Source organism: Pinus tabuliformis, chromosome X, assembly GCF_031772625.1.
Source record: "Pinus tabuliformis cultivar Carrire ecotype Pingquan chromosome X, CPIR1, whole genome shotgun sequence".
Taxonomy (NCBI): Eukaryota; Viridiplantae; Streptophyta; class Pinopsida; order Pinales; family Pinaceae; genus Pinus; species Pinus tabuliformis.
Window position 1 is genome coordinate 1164556528 of NC_142308.1, and position 22013 is coordinate 1164578540.

General features: G+C 34.7%; 1 pseudogene; it reads left to right on the plus strand.

The window, feature by feature from the left end:
- The first annotated feature begins 667 nt into the window (after positions 1 to 667).
- Positions 668 to 2628, plus strand: LOC149144040 (magnesium-chelatase subunit ChlH, chloroplastic pseudogene; annotated as a pseudogene).
- Positions 2629 to 22013: the final 19385 nt, after the last annotated feature.

Genomic DNA, 22013 nt, shown 5'->3' on the forward strand with positions numbered 1-22013 from the left:
ATGGAGAAATATGGTTGTCTGAACTACAGAACCACAACATGGGAAATTTACAAACAAAAAGTATACCAAAGACAGATCTGGTACAAGTTCAATAGAAATGTTTTCGGGTTTGGTGTAGAGATCACAAGTATCCAACAAAATTCAAAGCTTGATAATGGAAATGGCTGGATTATTGACGAAGTTCTTACCCTTCATGGTGTGCCTTTTGGAGACCATTTTCAAGTGCTTCCTCATCTCTTTGATTGCACCCATTCCAAGATCCTTCAAGACAATAATCATTACCAGGTAAATAATTGGATTTGAAAGCCTCTGCTTGCAAGTCTTTCCAATTATCATTTTCTTTTCTACTAGAGCACTTGAATGAATCAAGGGACCTGGAAGACAGTTCAGCCTTACAATCGGGAAAATCTTTGCCTGAGATATCACATACATTCTTAGTGCCCATAGTATGAGAGGATGTAGCCTCTTCATCACTAGTAGGATGGCTACCTTGAGAGTCATTGTTGAATTTCAATGTACCTTCCTTTTTGTGAAGATCTCTAGAGATATCTCTCTTTGCCAAGTTTTCATTATCTGAAGTGTGATCACAGTCAGTTAAGGCCATTTTTTGTCTTTGAGGATCCAAAATAGTAATCCTTCCTTCTAAGGCATCAAATACCTGGTAACCATGCTCAATATGTATCATTTGGGCCAATCCAAAAGTCCTTTCTTTCAAATGTTTAAAAGAAATAAGAAGTCATTGGGCTTTGAGTAAAGCATGCTTAAGCTTGTTAGGACCCTACCCAAAGTCCTCAAGTATTTTCCAAGAAACAAGGCTCAAGATGCTAGAGCCTATATCATGAGTTTGCAGTTTTGGTTAGGTGGATCCCTAGAGAATATTGAAAACTTCTTTAAGATGATTGTTGGGTTGTATGTGTCTACTCTCAATAAAACACAATTGGATTTTGTTGATCTAGTTGTCTATTTGGACACAAGAATATGGCACCCTCTGGCTCCTTGCATGTATGATGATGTTAAAGAGTATTTGAATTGGTATGACACTAGAAAGGATGCAAATGAGAAACTCAAAAACCTAAATGCACCAGTCATTGGTATCACCTTGCAATGAAGCCACATTATTATTGGTGACAATAGTCACTATGTGGCTGTTGTGATGGAATTGGAAGCTAGAGGTGCAAAGGTTGTGCCAATATTTTTAGGTGGATTAGATTTTTCCACCCCTATGGAGCGTTTCTTGTATGATCCAATAACAAAGAAATCTCTTGTAGATGTTTTGGTTTCCTTGACTATGTTTACACTTGTGGGTGGACCTGCTAGATAGGATCATCCTCGTGCTATACAAGCTTTGTCCAAGCTTGATGTTCCCTACATTGTGGCCTTTCCACTAGTGTTCTAGACTATAGAGGAATGACTTATCAACACTTTGGGATTGCATCCAATTCAGGTTGCATGGTAAGTTTCTCTTCCTGAGCTTGATGGTGGTTTGGAGCCGATTGTTTTCTCAGGCTGTGATGCAAGAATGGGTAGGTTTCATTGTTTTTCTTAACATTGTTTCAGCAAGTTCATCAATTAGATAATCTGTTAATAATATAATCTATCTAAAATTGTTAAACTTGTTGTGAAACTCAAATTATCATTACATCAATGTCAAAATACAAAAATAGGGGTCATGGTACCATACACATATGTAGGATCAAAGTTTCTCTTGAGCCATTGTAGGGTTCTTTTGAAGTGATTGTAAAAATTTGTTTCTAACTTCTTTATATTGATGTGTAGGAAAGTCCCATGCACTTCATAAGTGTTTTGAACAACTTTGTACAAGGGATATCAAGTGGGCTCAACTAAAGCAAATAACAAAGGTGATCATGTCAAAATTTCATTTCAATTTGTTTTGCATGTTACAACCTAATTCAAATAATTGAAGTTAGCTATAACGATAGTTTTTAGTGATGCAATATATTATTACTTCCATGTTTGCAGGAGGACAAGAAAATAGTTGTATATGTATTTAGCTTCCCACTTGACAAATCCAATGTTAGCACTGCAGCCTACGTCAATGTATGCTATTCAATTTTCAGTGTATTACATGAACTAAAGACAGATGGATATAATGTAGAAGGTTTGCTAGATACTTATGAAGCAATTATTAAAGACACAATTCATGGCAAAGAATTTAAGCTCAATAACCCAAATATTAATATTTCTTACAAAATGAATGTGAGAGAGTACCAACAACTCGTACCTTATGCTAAGGCTTTGGAAGAAAACTGGGGAAAATCTCCAGGGAACCTTAATTATGATGGGGAGAACCTGCTTGTATATGGAAAACAATTCAAAAATGTTTTCATTAGAGTGCAACCAAATTCCATATATGAAAGTGATATAATGAGGCTTATTTTTGCCAAATTAGCAAGTCCACACCATGGATTTGTTGCTTATTACTCATTTTTGGATAAAATATTTAAGGTTGATCATGTCTTTCATTTTGAAAGTCATGGATCCCTAGAAATTATGTCTGTAAAGCAAGTGGGTATGAGTGATGTATGTTACCTAGACAATTTTGTTACCTATATGGATCTAAAGAGAGTTCTCTTCCATTTTCTCTTGTGCATTATATTCAGAAGATAAAAGGACTTTGGTGGTGGGGTCTTTTCACTTGCAGCTACAGTCATGAGTGATTGTTGGCCCTCGTTTTTTATCCAATTTTTCTTAAGAAAACACACTTAACTTCTATATTATCCTTCCATTTGCCATCATATACATCCCATTTTGATGTATTTATGCATATTAAGGTATATAAATTTAGTTTTGCAAATTTTAGATGTTTTTATGAAAATTGAATTTTAAGTGCAATTTTTGGACAGAATCATAAATTCCCATAATGACTTCATGGATGTCATATTTGCATGACACTTGGGCATGAGCTGAGCACATTTACAGAAATATTGAGAGCTAGGATTGAACTGAATCCTATTGGTTCGGTCAAAACAAGCTTAAACAGGCCCGGTCAAAGCTGGTCAAACAGGACCACTCATTCAAGAAATCCCTAGGGAATAGGGCAGCTTTATGATTTCGTGGGGTTTTCCATATTTTTAGTGGTAGGATGGATAAATTGGACTTGGATAGATGGGATATGGATAGATATAGCTTTAAGAGACAATGTAGATCAGTTTTTTTATTTTTTTTTATTTTTCTATTTAAGCGAAAATATTGAAGGCTTATGATATGTAGAATTTGTATAATTTCATATTGAGAATTCTGAATACTTTGAGTTAATTTGAGGAACCTATTATATCTTCATTTTTCTATTCAATGGTGTGGATGATTGAATGAGTTTGCAGTAGCTGATAGTCTTTTCTAATGTGCAAGGAAAGGGTGGAGGGCCCCCACTCCAAGCTAAGTACACTTCATGGTTAATCTAGTTTGATTTTCATAAACTAGTTTTGCTCCAGATTTGTTAACATGATTTGATGTATGATGATTTATTGTGTTTGCTAATGAATCTTGGTTTATTTATCATATTTATATGAAGGGACAACCTAGTGTTCAAGTTGAACCCTCATTCTATGGGATTAATGAATAGAAACTAAAATTCATCTTTCTTGCTTTCAAGTAATTTTTCTGAATTTGTAATTTTCCAATAATGGAATTAATGATGAATGAATTTGCGATGAAGAACAACAAGGACCTCCTTTGTTAGGAGCCTCTTCCATTATTTTTTTATGTATCTTAAGCTATTGTCCATTAGTGGTTTTTTATTTCTGTTCATAAAGTAGTATTCTAGAAGAAGACAAATCTGGTTCTCCTAAGTTAGGAGCCCTTCTCCTACTTATTACATAATGAATTATAAATTACTTAGTTGAATTTTATATTTGTAATATGCACTTATAATTAGTTTATAATTGCATTTCCTTCAGTTTCCATAACTTATCTTCTAATGCTAATTATAGTTGATATCCATACATTTTGGAATGCTTCTAAGTTCTACAAACCTAGATTGATAATGAAATACTTGTGTTAATTTACTCTATAAATTAGCCCAACATTTTTGCGCCGTTGCCAGGGAAGCATTCATCAACATATTCAATTAGAGGATAAAAACAAAATATAAAAAACAAAAACACAACAAAAGAAACAAAAATTTAGTTATGTTATATTTCTTTATGCCTAGAGATAGAGATCGGAAAGGTAGATTCATTAAGAAAAATCCCCCAAAAATTCAACCATCAGAATTAACTACACTGGTTGTTGGTAAACCAACTCTAGAAGAATTAGAGGAGAAGCAAAGAATGGGACAAAGATTGACTTTAATTGAACGACAAACATTGTTAGCCTTGGAAGTAAAAATGGAACAAACCCCAAAAGCAACATCAACAAAAGAAAAACAAAATGGAACAAGGAAAATTGTTAAACAAATAGATCAACTCATTCTTGAGCCAATAGATCAACCTATTTTTGAAAATAAACAACAACTTGAATCTCAAGTTGCTATAATAGTTGAAACTATGACAGAAGAAGGGCAAAGATCCACCATCCTCACTCCAGAACAAAGACTTCAATATGAAAAACAACAGAGAGAATGGAGAAGACAAAGAGACCAAGAGGCAAGAAGAGAAGTTGAAATAAAAAGGGAAGAAAAAAGAAAAACAGAGTATGATAACAAAATACTAAATGATAATGAACAAGAAAATGCTGGTGATCAGGAAGCTACTTTTGGCTTTCCAATATTAGAAACAAGTGCAATATTAGGAGAAGAAGTGAAAATGAAAAACATTCCACCTTCTGTATTACCTAACTTTTGTGGAATTCCAACAGAAGATCCCAACTCATTTATGTTTGAATCCAATATTCTGCGTAGAATTTATGGATACACAGATGACACACACAAGCTTCTTTCCTACTACTTTGAAAGCAGCAGAATAAAATGGTTTATGGGTTTAGGAGATTATACAATCGCTTCTTGGGATGACTTGAAGAAAATATTTCTTAAAAAGTATCAAGACTATTGTAGGCCCAGGGACTCAAAAGAAGATGTTTTTATAATGACACAATAAGAATATGAAAGTTTAGAAGAGTATTTGGAAATATTTTCTTACAATCTTAAAAAATCTAAACAACACTCTTTGAACTCTGATACCATCTGCACAATCTTTCTTAAAGGTATAATAGATGAATATCTTGACATTTTGAATGTAATGGGAAAGGGTGATGTTTCAAACTTGTCATTTCATGAAATTACAGATATATGTCAAAAATATTCGAGAGGAAGATCAAAAACTGGAAGTAGAGATATTAGTTCAAAAGCTTCAAAATCAACAGCAGGAGGGGTAACAAGAGCAGAGATAGGGAGCTTGCTAGAAAAATTCAAAAATGATCTTCTAAGCACGTTAGGGACACAAGTATATGTTCTAAAATCTAACAAAAAGAAAGAAGAACAAGAGAAAATCTTAGCAATCTTTTTTCCCAAATGTAGGAAGAAACACCCATTAAGAGAATGTCCTTTGGATAGTATTCAAGCATGTGGCCTTTACACAAAAAACTATATAAAGTTGAAAGAATTGTGAATGAATCCAGTGGAAGAAGTACAAGGGGTAGATGGCATTTACTATGTGACACCAAGAAGAACTTGGAAGCCAAGGACTCCTCAGTAAAAATATCAGTATCCTCCTCAAAGTTCTTGGAATACCCAAATGTTGTGGCAAGCTTGGCCTCCAAAACAACATCAAAACCAACCTGCATAAGGTTGGAGAGGATATTGTTATGGAAACCAACCACCTTAACAAATGTATCCTCAATAATACCAACAACAATACCAACAACGATATTAACAACCATTTCCATACGAACAGTTCCAACAGTATCCAAAATCCATGCCATTTCCACAACAAAATCATGCAACATTACTAACTTAACCGCAACAGCTTCAGCTGCCTTTGAACCAACCTAGACCAACTCAACTACCATCTCAACCTGTAGAAAATATGAGTAACAAAATGGATAAACCTGCTTACATTGTGGAAGAAGAAACATATTTTCCAACATACTACATTCTTCCAATAAATGATGTCCATTTAAGGTCTAGGAAAGTATTTCAAAAAAATATCCTCTGATCATAGAAGAACCAACTAAACAAGTAGAACAACCGGAAATATCACATTCAGAAAATCAAAATCAGAAAGGAAAAACTGTAATAACTCAAACACCACCCTATCCAGAGAGGTTAGTAGAGTAGAAAATTTAAATGTCTCTTTCTAAATTTGATATTTTGGATGAATTGAAAAATACTTATGTCAAAGTTCATTTGTTACAAGAAATAAAAGAAATTCCAATTTATGCTAAAACAATAAAGGAGTCATGCATCAAGAAAATTGGTAAAAAGAAAAAGGATCCTACTACAATCCAAGTCATTGGAAAACTAGCTAGCCTCATGTCTACAAAGACAACAGTCGAAAAATATATTGACGTTGGTATTCTTGTGGTTACTATTTCAATTAATAAATTTTCAGTTCCAAACACTTTAATAGATTTGGGATCAGCTATAAATGTTATGACTACAAAGACCATGAAACATTTAAAATTAAACAATATTAGATCTACTACTACCATTTTAGAGTTAGCAGATAGATCTAAGGTTGTACCAGAAGGAATATTAGAAGATATCATTGTCTCTCTAGATTCATGGGAGTATCCTGTAGACTTCCTCATTTTGTAGCCAAAAACAAACTTAGGAGGACATCCTCTAATTTTAGGCAGACCATGGTTAGCCACCGTAGATGCCTTTATTGGGTGCAGATCGAGAAGTATGATTATTGCACATGGGGATGAAAGAAAGCACATCACACTTTATTCTCCAGCACAAGAACCTTCTTTATTATCATGGCTTGAAGGACAAGAACAACAGAAAACTAAATCAGTTCTTAGTATTAACCAAGTCTTTGACCTTAGAGAAGAAGAAGAGAATGAAGATTTATTAGACCTTTTCATCTCAGAACCATATATTTCAGAGCAACTTAGAGTAAATCAGTATGAAGCTGCAAGTAATCTTTTGAATCATTGTTTCTAAGAAACCTACACAATACAATCATTGCAAGATTCATTCAAAAATATTTTTCCTATTAACTCGATTACCAATTCGAAAAGTAAATTCATTGAAATTTATCTTGGAAAGAATTTGAACATTGGTAATAACTTACAATCATCACATGAACAAGAGGTAATAGCATTGTTAAATAAATATTAAAAATATTTTGCCTGGGATTACACAGACATGCAGTGGATTCATCCTAACAAATGTATCCACCACATCTATACTAATAATCATATCAAACCAGTAAGGCAGCCTCAAAGGAGGATGAACTCCATGATGAAGGAAATAGTGAAAGAAGAATTACATAAACTATTACAAGTTTGATTCATCTATTCTATTTCTAATAGTCAATGGGTTTCTCCATTAGACTTGATAGTGCCAAAGGAAAACGAGAAGTGGAGGATATGTGTAGATTATAGGGAATTGAACAAATCCACATTAAAAGATCATTTCCCGGTACCATTTATTGATCAGGTACTAGATTCATTAGCTAGGAAGAAGTTATTTTCTTTTCTAGATGGATTTAGTGGGTATAATTAGATTAGGATAACATTGGAGGACTAGGACAAAACAACATTTACTTTCCCATGGGGAACATATCCATACAATGTTTTTCCTTTTGGGCTGTGGGTTGTGTAATGCAACTGCTACTTTCCAAAGAGTAGTCCTTGCAATATTTGTTGATTTGATCCATGAATGTGTAGAAGTCTATATGGACGATTTCACTGTATATGGAAACACATTTGATGACTATTTGAAAAATCTTGAGAAAGTTTTGAAAAGATGCATATAGAAAAATCTATCCCTAAGTAATGAAAAATGCTACATGATGTTAATAGAAGGGATAGTGTTGGGGCACCATATTTCTTCATTAGGAATTAAGGTGGACCCAACAAAAATACAAGTCATCGTGAAAATTTTAGTAAAATAGCTTTGCCTCTATTCAAGTTACTTGCAAAAGATGTTGAATTTCAATGGACAAATCAGTGTCAAAATGCATTCCAAATATTGAAAGAAAAACTATCAATTTCCCCCATTCTTCGAGGACCAAATTGGTCTTTGCAATTTCATATCTCCATTGATGCATTTGATACAGCCATAGGTGCGTCACTTGGATAGAAAGAAAACCATTTCAATTATGTTATATATTTCATAAGTAAAAACTTAACACCAATAGAATTGAACTACATAGTTATAGAAAAAGAGATGTTAGTTGTAGTACATGCAGTAAATAAATTCAGGCATTACATAACAAGCTATCAAGTATTCATTCACACAGACCATTCAGCCATCAGATACTTAATGAATAAAGAAATCACAAATGGCAGAATTACAAGATGGCTATTGTTAATGCAGGAATTTAACATTACAATTCAAGATCGACCAGGTAAAGACAATCAAGTAGCTGATTTTCTTTCAAGGCTTCATACACCTGGTGATCCGAATCCTGTTTTAGATAATTTCCCAGATGAACATCTATTTGCAATAACTGCCAAAACACCATGGTTTGCAGATATAGCAAACTATTTATCTTCTAGAAAATTACCATCCCACTTCACAAAGAAACATAAAAGAAAAATAATTAGAGAAAGTGCTAGATATAGCTGGATTAATGGTGATCTCTTTTATACTAGTTTTGATCTGATAATAAGAAAATGTGTTAGAGAAGATGAAATCTTAGAAATTTTGAAAGCATGTCATGATGAGCCCTGTGGTGGTCATTTTGTAGACAAGCGAACAACTTACAAGGTGCTGAAACTTGGCTACTACTGGCTAGCAATCTTCAAGGATTCCAAAGATTATGTCAAAAGGTGTGATAGTTGCCAAAGAGTAGGAAGGTCAATAACATCAAATGAAATTCCATTTAAGCCAAAAGTACTCATAGAGCCATTTGAGCAATGGACTCTAGACTATGTGGGACCAATAAACTCACCTTAAAATGGGAAGAGTTACATCTTGATATGCACTGAGTATGTTACTAAGTGGGTTGAGGCAAAGGCAGTAGCAAGAGCAATAGAAGACACAGTAGTCACATTCCTCTTTGAGGAAATATTTGTCAGATTTGGAGTACCGAGACAAATTGTAACTGACCAAGGCACATAGTTCACTTCCAAACTTGTTCGTGATCTTATGGAGAATTACAAGATTAAACATAGAAAACCAACTCTGTACCATCCTCAAGCAACTAGACAAGTAGAGTCAAAAAATAGATCCTAGAGAATATCATGATGAAGACCGTACAAATGAATAGAAAGGATTGGTGAGATAAATTGAGAGATGCACTATGGACATACATGATAAAATGGAAGAACACAATTGGGTTCACTCCATATCAATTAGTGTATGGAAAAGAAGTCTTGTTACCCATATAATTTCAAATATACACATTCAAATTAGCAGCAAAGTTGGGAATGGAATTATCTAAAGCATAACAACAATGAATAATGGAATTGAATCAACTGGATGAAATAAGACAGCAAGCAGTGGAGCACACATCTCTTGTGCAGCAACAAAGGATAAAATGGCATGATTGATTCATCAAGAACAAAATGTTCAATAATGGAGACTGGGTATTATTGTTTGACTCCAAGCTTAAAGATTTCAAGGTAAAGTTTACAACTGATTGGCTGGGACCATATGAGATAGAAGAGATCTTTGATAATGGAGCTGTCAAAATAAAAACAATTGATCAAGCATCTATTTCATTTGTAGTTAATAGACATTGGCTTAAAGTCTATAATAAGTCTATAAATAAAGAAGATTTTATGAAATGAATTTCAATAGATATTGATCTAGAAGTAATGGAACATCATAGCAATATGCCTTTCATTATTCCAGAAGGAAAAAAAAAATTGCTTGTGAGAAACCAGGCAATTGGCATAAAGCAAACTTGAATCCATGGAGGAAAACCAACAAGTTTGGCCTATATGAATTCTCAATCTTGTTTTTCTCTTACTTCAGTTTGATTTTGAATAGAAAACCCTCCAAAACAATACAAGACTTGAGGACAAGTCTTCACATAAGCAAGGGGAAGTTGCAAAAGGAACTTAGTTTGAGCAGTTGGAAGTTTGAGCAGCTGAATTGAAGAAGGAACTTGAATTGTATGTCAGAAGGGACCTGAAACAACATTGAAAATATTGTGCAGAAGGGACCTGAAATGTCAGAAGAAACATGTATTACATGACAAATGCTACATACAAAAATACATGTCAGAAGGGACCTGAATCATCAAGTACAAATTGCAAAAGGGACCTGAACAACATCAACAATCAAAGATCCTGAATCAATGATGGATGCGAAAACATGAAGCAGGAATAAGTCTACATTGCAATCTATCCTAGAAGAGCCATCAAAGACATTATCACCTATCATTTGACCAGAAGACATCATCAAATACCTTATGGGAGTAAAGTACAGTGAGTAAAAAAAAAATTGCTCTTGAAATTTCAATTTTTTTTTTTTTAATTTTCTAGAGATTGTTAAGATTAATTTAATACTTGATATGCATATCTTACCTACATTTCACTACCTTCATTATTCTACTCATTATATTCCTATTCCTATTCATTTCCATATCCATTATCCTACCCATTTAATTATCATTCCATATACCATATTTCTCCATATACCACATATTCATTTCATATTCCATATACCACATCATATTAACCCTAGGCATTTTTCTTAAAGAAAATGGATTAGAAATAGAGGGCTCAATAGTCAAACCCTAGATTGACCTACAAAACCATAAAACCAAAAGTTAGTATCATAAAATTTAATTTTAAATATGACCATGTTAGGGTCATTTTAAAATTAAATTAAAAATAATGAAAAAGTGCATATTATGAAATGATATAAGTCATAACAAAATCGAAATAATGGAATTTCGATAAGACATAACCAAAGTGCATAAAACAAAATGATACAACGAAGCCTAAAGTTACAATGATGCAATGAAAGGCCGAGACAAATGATGCGATGACATGCAAATAATGCAATGAAACGCAAATTATGAAATGGTATTATGATGAGTTTCGGTGGCATAATGTGTTTTGAATGGATATGAGATGGAGCCATCATGCATTTCAATGGGCACAAGGCCATGCAAACAGACCATGATGCATTCCAACGGGCATGACAATCAAACCATGATACATTTTAATGGGCACAAGATGGAGCATAATATGTTTCGGTGGACATGCAAATATATTGAAGTATGGGTATATGGTGGCATAAGTAGAACAACTGGTATGGTATACGGTAATGAGTAGAGCCTAGAATGTGGAGGTTTACACCATAGATAAAGTATGCAGGACTAAGCCACGAAGGCATCTCGGTCAGAGGGTGAAGTATGTGAAAATGATCAAGCAAATTTGAAAACACAGTGATATAACATTTCAACCAAACAAACTCTGTGCCTCCGCCATTATAAACCCATAGACCTCTGTAGAAACGAATTTTCTTCACCATCATAGCCATTTGCAGGCTCAGGGAGGAAGTTGAATGTTGTGCAAGCTATTGGCACGCATTTAAAATATCCAGTGAAGAATGCATCAATGGAGGAAAACGTAGGAACAAAGGAAATCAAAATGAGAAAATGAAGCATGAAATATAGTAGTGGAGGAATGGAGAGATAAGAAGAGAAAGCGGATTTGACTGAGAATTAATCCAAGAGATCTGGTAGTCGTGTAGCAAGAACACATAATCTAAGTGAAAGAAATCTCTGAAATCAAGAAGGTAAGAGAAAAACCCAGATTTTTTTCCATAAATGCAATAGATATTTCGATGAATAAATCCCGGGATTTTGATGAGATCGCCAGATTAACTCCAAGTTATAAATTAGTGCCATTGCCATCGTTTAATATTGTCACTGCCATCGTTCATCTAGACTATGCCATCAATAAATACATAAGATTGTTTTTTATTAGAGTTTAATGGTAGAAACATTATGAAATGCAAGGAGATAAGGCCACGACTTAGAGGAAATCACGGAATTTCAGCACAAGCAGGTAAATTAACTCAGATCTTCTAATTTCATCCACGAAATCGCCGAGTTTTGGTTGATGAAACAGAGTGTTGTATAATAAAAAAATAGTGAACTATTTGTTGTTTTATTGCACAAATAGTGAGCTTAAAAACTACTTTAGTTTGTCATACAATGCATTTGTTAAATATAGGGAAAGAGTCATAAACAGAAATCGAAAAGTAGGAGGAACTATGTTATGAATTTCTTTAAAAAAAAAATTCAATATCAAAATAGAGTTTCGATTTTCATTTCAGAAACAAGATTTCTTTTCCTATAAACAATGAATATAATTCAATGAATGATATGTATGAGAATATCATTTCATTCACATGCATAGAGCAAGGATTTTGATGAATTGGAACAGAATAGAGATTGGTTTGTGAATCAGAGAACAAGAAGAAAAACATGGGCAGGATGTTTTTTTTATGATTTTCATCTACAAAGAGTAATGTTTTAAAGAACAATGACTCATTTTTGTAGCAAAACAAAGATTGAACAAGGCCAACATCATTGTTTTTAAAAGAGTATCAGAGAGGAGGTAAGCCCTACATGAATGAATCAAGAAAGATCTATATGCATGCATAGTTTTTATTTTCAATTTCAAAATGAGAATGATGACAATAGAGGGTTATATCAATTGGTTTTCAGAACACATGGTGACAAGAATAGAACCAAAATTCCAGATTGAGCAGTGGGAGAAAGAAACAGGTATAAAATTTTTATCAAGCTTGACTTATAGGTTTTCTTCAAAAGTTTAATGGGCACAATGAAAGCATAACCAGGGAGTTTATAAACAACTATGCCCAAGACCAAACTATGGTAGGAAACTTAGCCATTCCATTGACTCCAAAATTCATTTCTCGGGCATTAGATCTACATTAACAAGAGAACACTATCATAAATATGTACACATCAAAGAAAAGGCATGAAATTTCTTCTTAGAGAAAAACAAGAAGGGAACCTTTGATAGAACCAAAGGCATACCTAGGGAATCGCTCAATGAGCCTTGGGGAGAATTAGTTTTATTCATTCAAAAGTTTTTCACATGTGATAGAGGACATAGTGTGGCACATCTTTACCATGTCAGATTGCTCCAACACATCAAAGGAGAAGTAAAAATCAACTTGCCATATGTCTTCTCCAGGAATCTGATTAAGATGATAGAGACAGTGAAAAATGAAACTAAGCCAAACAAAGCTCAAATTTATCACCAAGGACTCATAAAAATTCTTGTATAATATTAAGTGAGAGCTAAGGGTATAGTCTAGAAAGAATTTTTTGTCCAAAATCAGCATGAAGAATAGGCCATAGAGGACCAATATAAAATAGTTCAGTGAACCAGAAGCATAATGAATTCACCACTCTATCCAAGAACTAGATCCAAAAAGTAGCACAATAGATTCATGATTGAGAAGGAAGCATCCTTCATATCCACTCCTAGGAGGCATAGGAGAAAGAACTCAATAGAGACAAGTAGCAAAGACCCTGAAGTATAGATTGTAGAAACACCTTCTACAGAGAAACAAGTAGATGACATAATTGAAATATTGGAAAAAGGCTCATACTGTGACAATGTTGAGGCCACATCATTTGCAAAGGATACACAAGAATTAGAAAAAGAGCTGCAACTGAGCATATCAATTAGAGATAAATAGGATCTTAGAGAAGCACTTGAAGGAAGATAACAAAGAATATAAGAAAAATAATGCAAAGCTGGCCAAGGAGAATGAAAAACTAAATGAGGAGGTAGGAAAACTGAAAAGAAAGAATGATCTTCTTTGCAAATAGGATTTCAAGTGGCTTAAAGACAAAAACATGTGGAAAAACAAGTATGAGAAACAGAAGGTCAAGGCTACAATTTACAAGGAAGAACAGTACAAGGGGATAGATTTTCTAATAGAAGCAACATAGCAGGAAGCATCAAGATCAGGCACATGGTTTACAGCATAAATCAGAAGATCCAAGAGGAGGAAGCAAGCATGAGGACATGCTTGTGAATCAGCAAGGGGGAGATGTTGGCCCTCGTTTTTTATCCAATTTTGCTTAAGAAAACACACTTAATTTCTATATTATCCATCCATTTTCCATCATATACACCCCATTTTGATGTATTTATGCATATTCATGTATATAAATTTAGTTTTACAATTTTTAGATGTTTTTATGAAAACCGAATTTTATGTGCAATTTTTTGATAGAATCAGAAATTCCCGTGATGGCTTCATGGACGTAATATTTGCAGGACACTTGGGCACGAGCTGAGCACATTCCTAGAAATATTGGGAACTAGGATTGAACTAACTCCTATTGGTTCGGTCAAAACAAGCTTAAACAAGCCCAGTCAAAGTTAGTCAAATATGACCAATCATTCAGGAAATCACTAGGGATTAGGGCTGTTTTATGATTTCATGGGATTTTCCATATTTTTAGTGATAGGATGGATGAGTTCAAATTGGATAGATGGGATATGGATAGATATAGCTGTTAGAGACATTTTAGATTAGTTTGTTTTATATTTTTCTATTTAAGCCAAAATATTGAAGGCTTATGATATGTAGAATTTGTATAATTTCATATTGAGACTTCTAAATACTTTGAGTTAATTTGAGGAACCTGTTATATCTTCATTTTTTTGTTCAATGGTGTGGATGATTGATTGATTTTACAGTAGCTGATAGTCTCTTTAAGTGTGCAAGGCAAGGGTGGAGGGCCCCCACTCCAAGCTAAGTACACTTGATGGTTAATCTAATTTGATTTTCATAAACTAGTTTTGCTTCAGATTTGTCTACTTGATTTGATGTATGATGATTTATTATGTTTTCTGATGAATCTTGGTTTATTTATCATATTTATATGAAGGGACAACCCGGTGTTCAATTTGAACCCTCCTTCTATTGGATTAGTGAATAGAAACTAAAATTCATCTTTATTGCTTTCAAATAATTTTCTGAATTTGTAATTTTATAACAATGGCATTAATGATGAATGAATTTGTGATGAAGAACAGCAAGGACCTCCTTAGTTAGGAGCCTCTTCCATTATTTGTTTATGTATCTTAAGCTATTTTCCATTAGTGGTTTTTTATTTTTGTTCATAAAGTAGTATTCTAGAAGAAGACAAATCTAGTTCTCCTAAGTTAGGAGCCACTTCTCCTACTTATTACATAATTAATTATAAATTACTTAGTTGAATTTTATATTTGTAATATGCACTTCTAATTATTTTATAATTGAATTTCCTTCAATTTCCATAACTTATCTTCTAAAGCTGATTATAGTTGATATCCATACATTTTGGAATGCTTCTAAGTTATACAAACATGGATTGATCATGAAATACTAGTGTTAATTTACTCTATAAATTAGCCCTACGGTGATCTTATTAACAAAGATCCAACTTGCTATTTCTTTCTATATGTTGTTGGTCTGCCTAATGTTTTTTGGATGCCATCATGGTTGGTGTCCTCCCTTTTGCAGATGCAGTAGCTTGTATACCACAATGTTTGGATGCTTTGTGCCTTAATAAACTTGGTCTTCAAGCTATTAATGATTGTGGTTCTCTAAGAAGTTTTGTGAAATTTTTTACATCAAAAACCTACTTATTAGCTTTGGAAAGTAACACTCTTGGATCCTTATCATCTGCCTTGGATGAGCTTATGTGACATTATGCTTCTTTGAGGGGTCTTAGGGTGGATGTATTGATTGAAATCTTAAATACTATTGCAAAAATTGGATCTGGTGATGAAGTGTCTTCCCTGCTACAAGAATATGCCAGCACTTCTGTGCTTGTACCTGGGTATAGATGATGAGCATCCCTTACTTCATGTGCCGAAACATAGAGAAGATGACCACCCTAGTGTAGCACAAGACTCCTCAGCAATAGTTCAACAGTATTTACCATTTTGCTCTCATCAAAATTATGGTCATTCATCAGCTTGGCTTACAGGGCATCACTTGGGAGGACTTCATCTCTCGTGAGTTTTTCAGAGCTCAACAAGGACCTTTAGAGGCTTTGCATGAGACAAGTAGACCTTCTTATCAGCATGAGGGCCAAGAGACACAGACCGCTAGTGTGCCGGTGTTCATCACCTATCAGAAGGGCACTAGACGGTTGTTTACTGCAGCAAAGCGAGTGTTATCTCCACCTGGGGTGGAAGAGGCCTCGATTCTGTCATTAGCATAGCAGGTTCAGGACCGAGGCAAGAGGCCACTACAAGGGGAAGGACCATCAGGTGAGTGGGAGACTGATTTCATTCTCATTGAGGGTGATGATGCTGATATGGGTCCGCAAACCACCAATCTTAGAGAAATCATTCGGGAGCAGTAGGTGGACATTGATGCCTTGTCTACCAACTTGGATAGAGCCCAATAGAAAATACAGTACCTGGAGCAAAGGAATAAGTAGCTTGAGGACCAGTAGGTGATTATGGAGCTACAAAACATTCGAGAGAATCACGAAGCTGCCCAAAGGAGGAGGGTGGAGTTCACTTCACTTGAGCAAGAGATTAATGCCAATAGGGATTCATGGCTTAAAAGAGCCAATATCCACTTGGAGAGGAAGCTAGAGAAGGCCATCAATGAGAAGAATATGCTTAGAAGCCTGTCATATCATTACTTTTCAAGGAACTTGGTGTGCCAAGTGAGAATCAGGAGTTTAAAGGCAAAGTTGAAGAGAGCATCAAGGAGGCAAAAAGAGGATGAAGGACTTCAGATATTGGCTGAGGCTTCCTTGGCCCAACACCATGTTTGATGAAGAAGACTCAGCCCAAATTTCAAACAATTTGGAGCACTTTTTGCATTTTTCAAATTTTTGGCACAAAAAACAGGTTTCTCTGCCCTATACGCCACGCCACGTGGCGCTTGCTTTTGCTAGGAGCCTCTAAATCACAAAAACTCAGCATTTTTGGATTTGGCATGAAAAAATATGCTTGTCTACCTATGGCCAAGAAATTTGGGCAGGTTTTGAGCCCTCAAAAAGGTAAAAAACACTCAGAAAATGACCTCACTCCCCCTATTTTGACACATAGGAAGCAGTGTTAAGAGAATGGACTTTTGGATAGGCAAATGGAGGCCAAATTGAAACATTTCACTTGGGTTGGAAAGTAAACAGGCATGTCTTTCCAGCAAGCACACCTAGAGTGCATTTAGACACTAGGAAGGCCTCCAGAAGTGGGTCCAAACAGGCATTATGCATAGAGAATCAGGCGCGACGCATAGAGGAAAAATTGCCAGTTTGACCAAATTTTGCTCTGTTTTTCACTGAGCTTTGCCTAGTTTGAATTTTTTACTTTCCTAATGGAAAATTTGTGATGTAATTTGATGAAAATTGATGGATCATGATGTAAATATGTTAGATTTTCGAGGTAGATTCATCAGTTTAAAGGTTGTTTGAGACTGAATGAATTAGTTCCCTTGTTTCTAGAGGCATGTTATTATGTTGCCTAATTTCCAGTTCTTAGTTTGGAATTAGTCGAAACAGCTCATAAAAATGTGTGCTCGACCCCTAGAGGCAAGGATGAGCTATGTTTGTCTATATTATGTTGTTTTTCAGTCATTAGCATGTTTGGACTCTTAAGAAAGCAAAGAGCTTCATTGTACATTCATTTCAGCATTTTGGCTAAGGAATTGAGACCAGGGTTTGCAACACTCTTTGGAATTCATGTGGCAATTTGTCTTGGTACAATGCTTTCCTTTGTAATTGTGAATTTTCTTATATGTCATGTATGCCATTATCTATCTTGTTTCTTCTGAACTAAACAAACAAGAGTGTAAGTAGAATCCATTGAAAATGTAGTGCTCTACTTGAAGTTTGCTTTAGTTTCTTGATGTTTTCAGCCATTTGGGGAGGATCCATGATTTCTCTTGCCCTCTTCAACACCTCACTTGTCTATTCCTTCCATCTCATTCAATTTTAAGTGGCGAAAACAATTGCCTACATTGCCCCATTGAGATCTCTGCAGGACTGAGCTTCAATCCCCACACCCAAAATTTGCATTTCCATCTAAGCCAACAAAAATCCATTTTATCAAATCAAACTCTCTTGCACATAAACCTAGCCTAAGATCAAAAGATATTTCAGTCATCTCAAGCCCTCATCGATCATAATTTGTTGAGATTGACCCAGAGAGAGCCCTCTCCTGACCTGGTAGGACTAGCTACCAAGCTGAGCGTGGTTTGATGTTGGCCCTAGATCCTACCTTTTCAGCCTAAGGTAAATCTAGGCACTAACAGTCACAAGCATTCACTAAAAATAAAATCTAAAAGGTTAGCTATGATAATCTAATGCTACAGAACTAAAATATAAAACTGAAATATTAACTAGAAATGAAATGAAACCTTACAGTTCCCAGGGGGGCCTCCTATGAGTTGTAGTTATGTGGCGATCAACAAATATTAAACATGCATTCAAAAGCACAATGCAGTGGAATAAAAGCTCTCTTTTAATAATTGAAAAGAATATTTCAAAATAATAACTAGTTTGTGTTTCATCGTCGTGCTAAGAGATGGGTTTTATAACCTCCTTCATTAAAATTTTTGGAGATTTCGAAGCCTATCCTACTTGACAGAAACTCTAAAAATAACATAAGATATCATGAAATAATGATTATTCGTGATTTTCTATCGACGAAGAAAATCACGAGGAAAAATATCAGCTTCATCCTTATCATGGATCTCCTCACTCGCCCGATTCGTCTTTGGGTCCTTTTCCACTAGGTTGACTTCCACGTTGACCTCCTCATATGACATCCTTATCATCTTGATCATGGAGATAGGTGGATTTTGTTATGTTGGTTGTCAGCTACCTGTCCATATATTTCATTCCTCAACTGATGTTTCAAAACCTACATATTCTTCAAGTAAGTTGCAGAATCGATCATTAGCTGTAGAATTGGTGTAATTCGGTAGCTGATGCAAATATTAAATCAAATAATAAGGAAACAGTGAAATTATGAATAACAAATGATTAAGTACCTACTTTTTCCAATAATCTTGCAAGTTGACACCTTATTGAGATTATTATGGTCAAAAGGAATGAAATGGAGTGAATGGAATTTAAGGAAGATGTCAAAAAGGAACAATTTTGGTCTTCAACATCACCCTAAAGGAAAAATGGGGTCTCCAAGGAAGCATATAAATACAGGTCAAGTCACCTTCATTTGGTATCACTACTCACACATTCATTCCTTTTCTCTTGGAGGTTTGTTGTATCTGAAATTGCAGGTTTCACATGAAGAGAAAAGGTTTCACAAGAAGTGTGGTGCTATCATAGGAAGTGCAAAGGTCTCACAGGAAGTGTGAATGTTTCACAACAAGTGTGAAGTTGTTAGGAAAGTGCAAAGGTCTCAGAGGAAGTGCGAAGCTGTTATAGGAAGTGTGAAGCCCTTATAGGAAGTGAAAAGGTCTCAGAGGAAGTGTGAAGCTATCACAGGAAGTGCACAGCTCTCATGAGAAGTATGCATGAGGAACAATAAGTGTTCGAGTATCTTTGACTATTGTTGACTTTAACTAGAATTGCAGATTTTACCAATTTGACAAAATTTGACTTTTGGGCTAATCTATTGGACTTTGGATATTGGTTTTGTTAGATGGTGAAATATTTGAGTTTGACATTGTTGTTGATGAATGGAACCATTATATCTCTTTGTTGAACACTTTATGACTATCTAATAAGAAGAAGAATTTGAAAGGGTTTTACTATTGTGGGTTTTTCCCTGGTATTTGACCAAATTTGGTGTCTCTTGTTATTGATCTTTATTGTCTCTTACTTTTCATTTCATTTACTATTATGTCTATAATTTCTATTGGTCATTGGAAGTTTAAAGTGAAGAGAATATTGGGCTAAATTGATTATAACAACATAGAACAATGGAAAATTAACATGGTATTAGAGCCAAGGTGAAGACAAGAGACAAGAGAAATCTTCTTTGGAAGAAGTTGAATGAGCCTATTTGACTTGGTCAAGGTGTCCACCTCTTACTTCAAGGAATCTGACCAATTGGGTGACTCATCAAACTTTGTTTCTTGGAAGATCAAGTTGGAAGTGATATTGGAAGAAAATGATGCCTTGGAATATGTCGAAGGAAAGGTTACTGTACCCCGAAAAAATTCTCCTACTGCTATCAAATCCAAGTACAAGAAAGGTGAGCTAAAATCAAGGAAACTTATCATTCATGGTTTGTAAGATCATTTAATTGTTTATGTTGGAATCTTGAAGAAGTTTAAGGATATTTATGACAAGTTGGTTGGGATATATGAGGTTAACAACTTGAATCACATCCTATATTTTAGAAATCAACTAAAAGAGATGAAGATGAACAAAGGGGAATCTGTGCAATCCTAGGTCTTGAGGGTATACCACCTAAGAAATCAATTTCAATATGTTGGTGAACAAATATATGATAGAGAATTAGTGGTGGTTACTCTTCAAGGTATTCCTCCTATTTGGGAAACCTTCATTACTACTCTAAGAAACAATAATGTTCTTCTGAAATTTGATGAGATCATTGGTAAATGCACTCAAGAGGGGACCAGGATCATTTCCAGAGGAAGGATTCAAAACAATTAAGAAGGAAATCCATTTGCATTTGTTGCTAAAAAAAAGAAGATAAAATCAATAGGAAGACCATTTGGTTCAAAAAATTGCCCCCATAAATCAAAGGAATATAATAGAACATTGAGGGATATTTAATGCTACAATTCTCACAAGCATGGTCACTATGCCTAAGGCTACCTGAAGAGTCCAATTACAACAACAATCATGGCTTCAAAAAAAATAGGTTAATTATATGAGAAGAAGTGATGATATAAGAATAAGTGACGATAGAAGAATGAGAGATGATAGAAGAAGAAGATATACCCTTAATGCTTGAGAATAATGCCATCATCCTCAAAAAAAGGTAAAGAAACTTTGGGCATGAAAATAATGTTGTTACTAGTCAATCTGAATATATTCTTATTTCTTCTCTTTCTAGTTCTTCCCCTCCAAATTCATATGACGGTTGGTTGGTAGATAGTGGGGCTTCTAAAAACTTCTTTGTATATTGGGAAGTCCTCTCAAACCTAGTTGAGAGGGAGTCAATTTTGAAGATCATCCTTAGGGACAACTCTACCTATTTGGTAAAAGGTTTTGGTTCTATCAAATTTCATTTGGACTCTGGTGAATATGTTCTTCTTCATAATGTGATGTATGTTTTGGGATTAAAGAATAACTTGGTATCTATATCTAGCTTGGAAGAAAAAGGGATGAGAGTAGCCTTCACAAGACGAAAATTCCTCACCTGGCATATGGAATCTCGCATGAGGGATGCTTTTACTTTGGGATATAGAATTGAAGGACTCTATAGAGTTAAAGGGAGACCTCTACTAGCAATGGTCCATGAAATCAATGATCAAAGTCAGCTATGGCACCAAAGGTTGGAACATCTACATTATGAAGCCCTACTGAGATTAAAGAAGTTGGTTTCTACAATGCTTGATTTTCGAGCTAGTCATGATGAAGTATGTCCAGGATGTTCCAGTGGAATGAAGACAAGGCGACCATTCCCCTCCAAAAATAACAAAGGTGATCATGTCAAAATTTCATTTCAATTTGTTTTGCATGTTACAACCTAATTCAGATAATTGAAGTTAGCTATAACGATAGTTTTTAGTGATGCAATATATTATTACTTCCATGTTTGCAGGAGGACAAGAAAATAGTTGTATATGTATTTAGCTTCCCACTTGACAAATCCAATGTTAGCACTGCAGCCTACATCAATGTATGCTATTCAATTTTCCGTGTATTACATGAACTAAAGACAGATGGATATAATGTAGAAGGTTTGCTAGATACTTATGAAGCAATGATTAAAGACACAATTCATGGCAAATAATTTAAGCTCAATAACCCAAATATTAA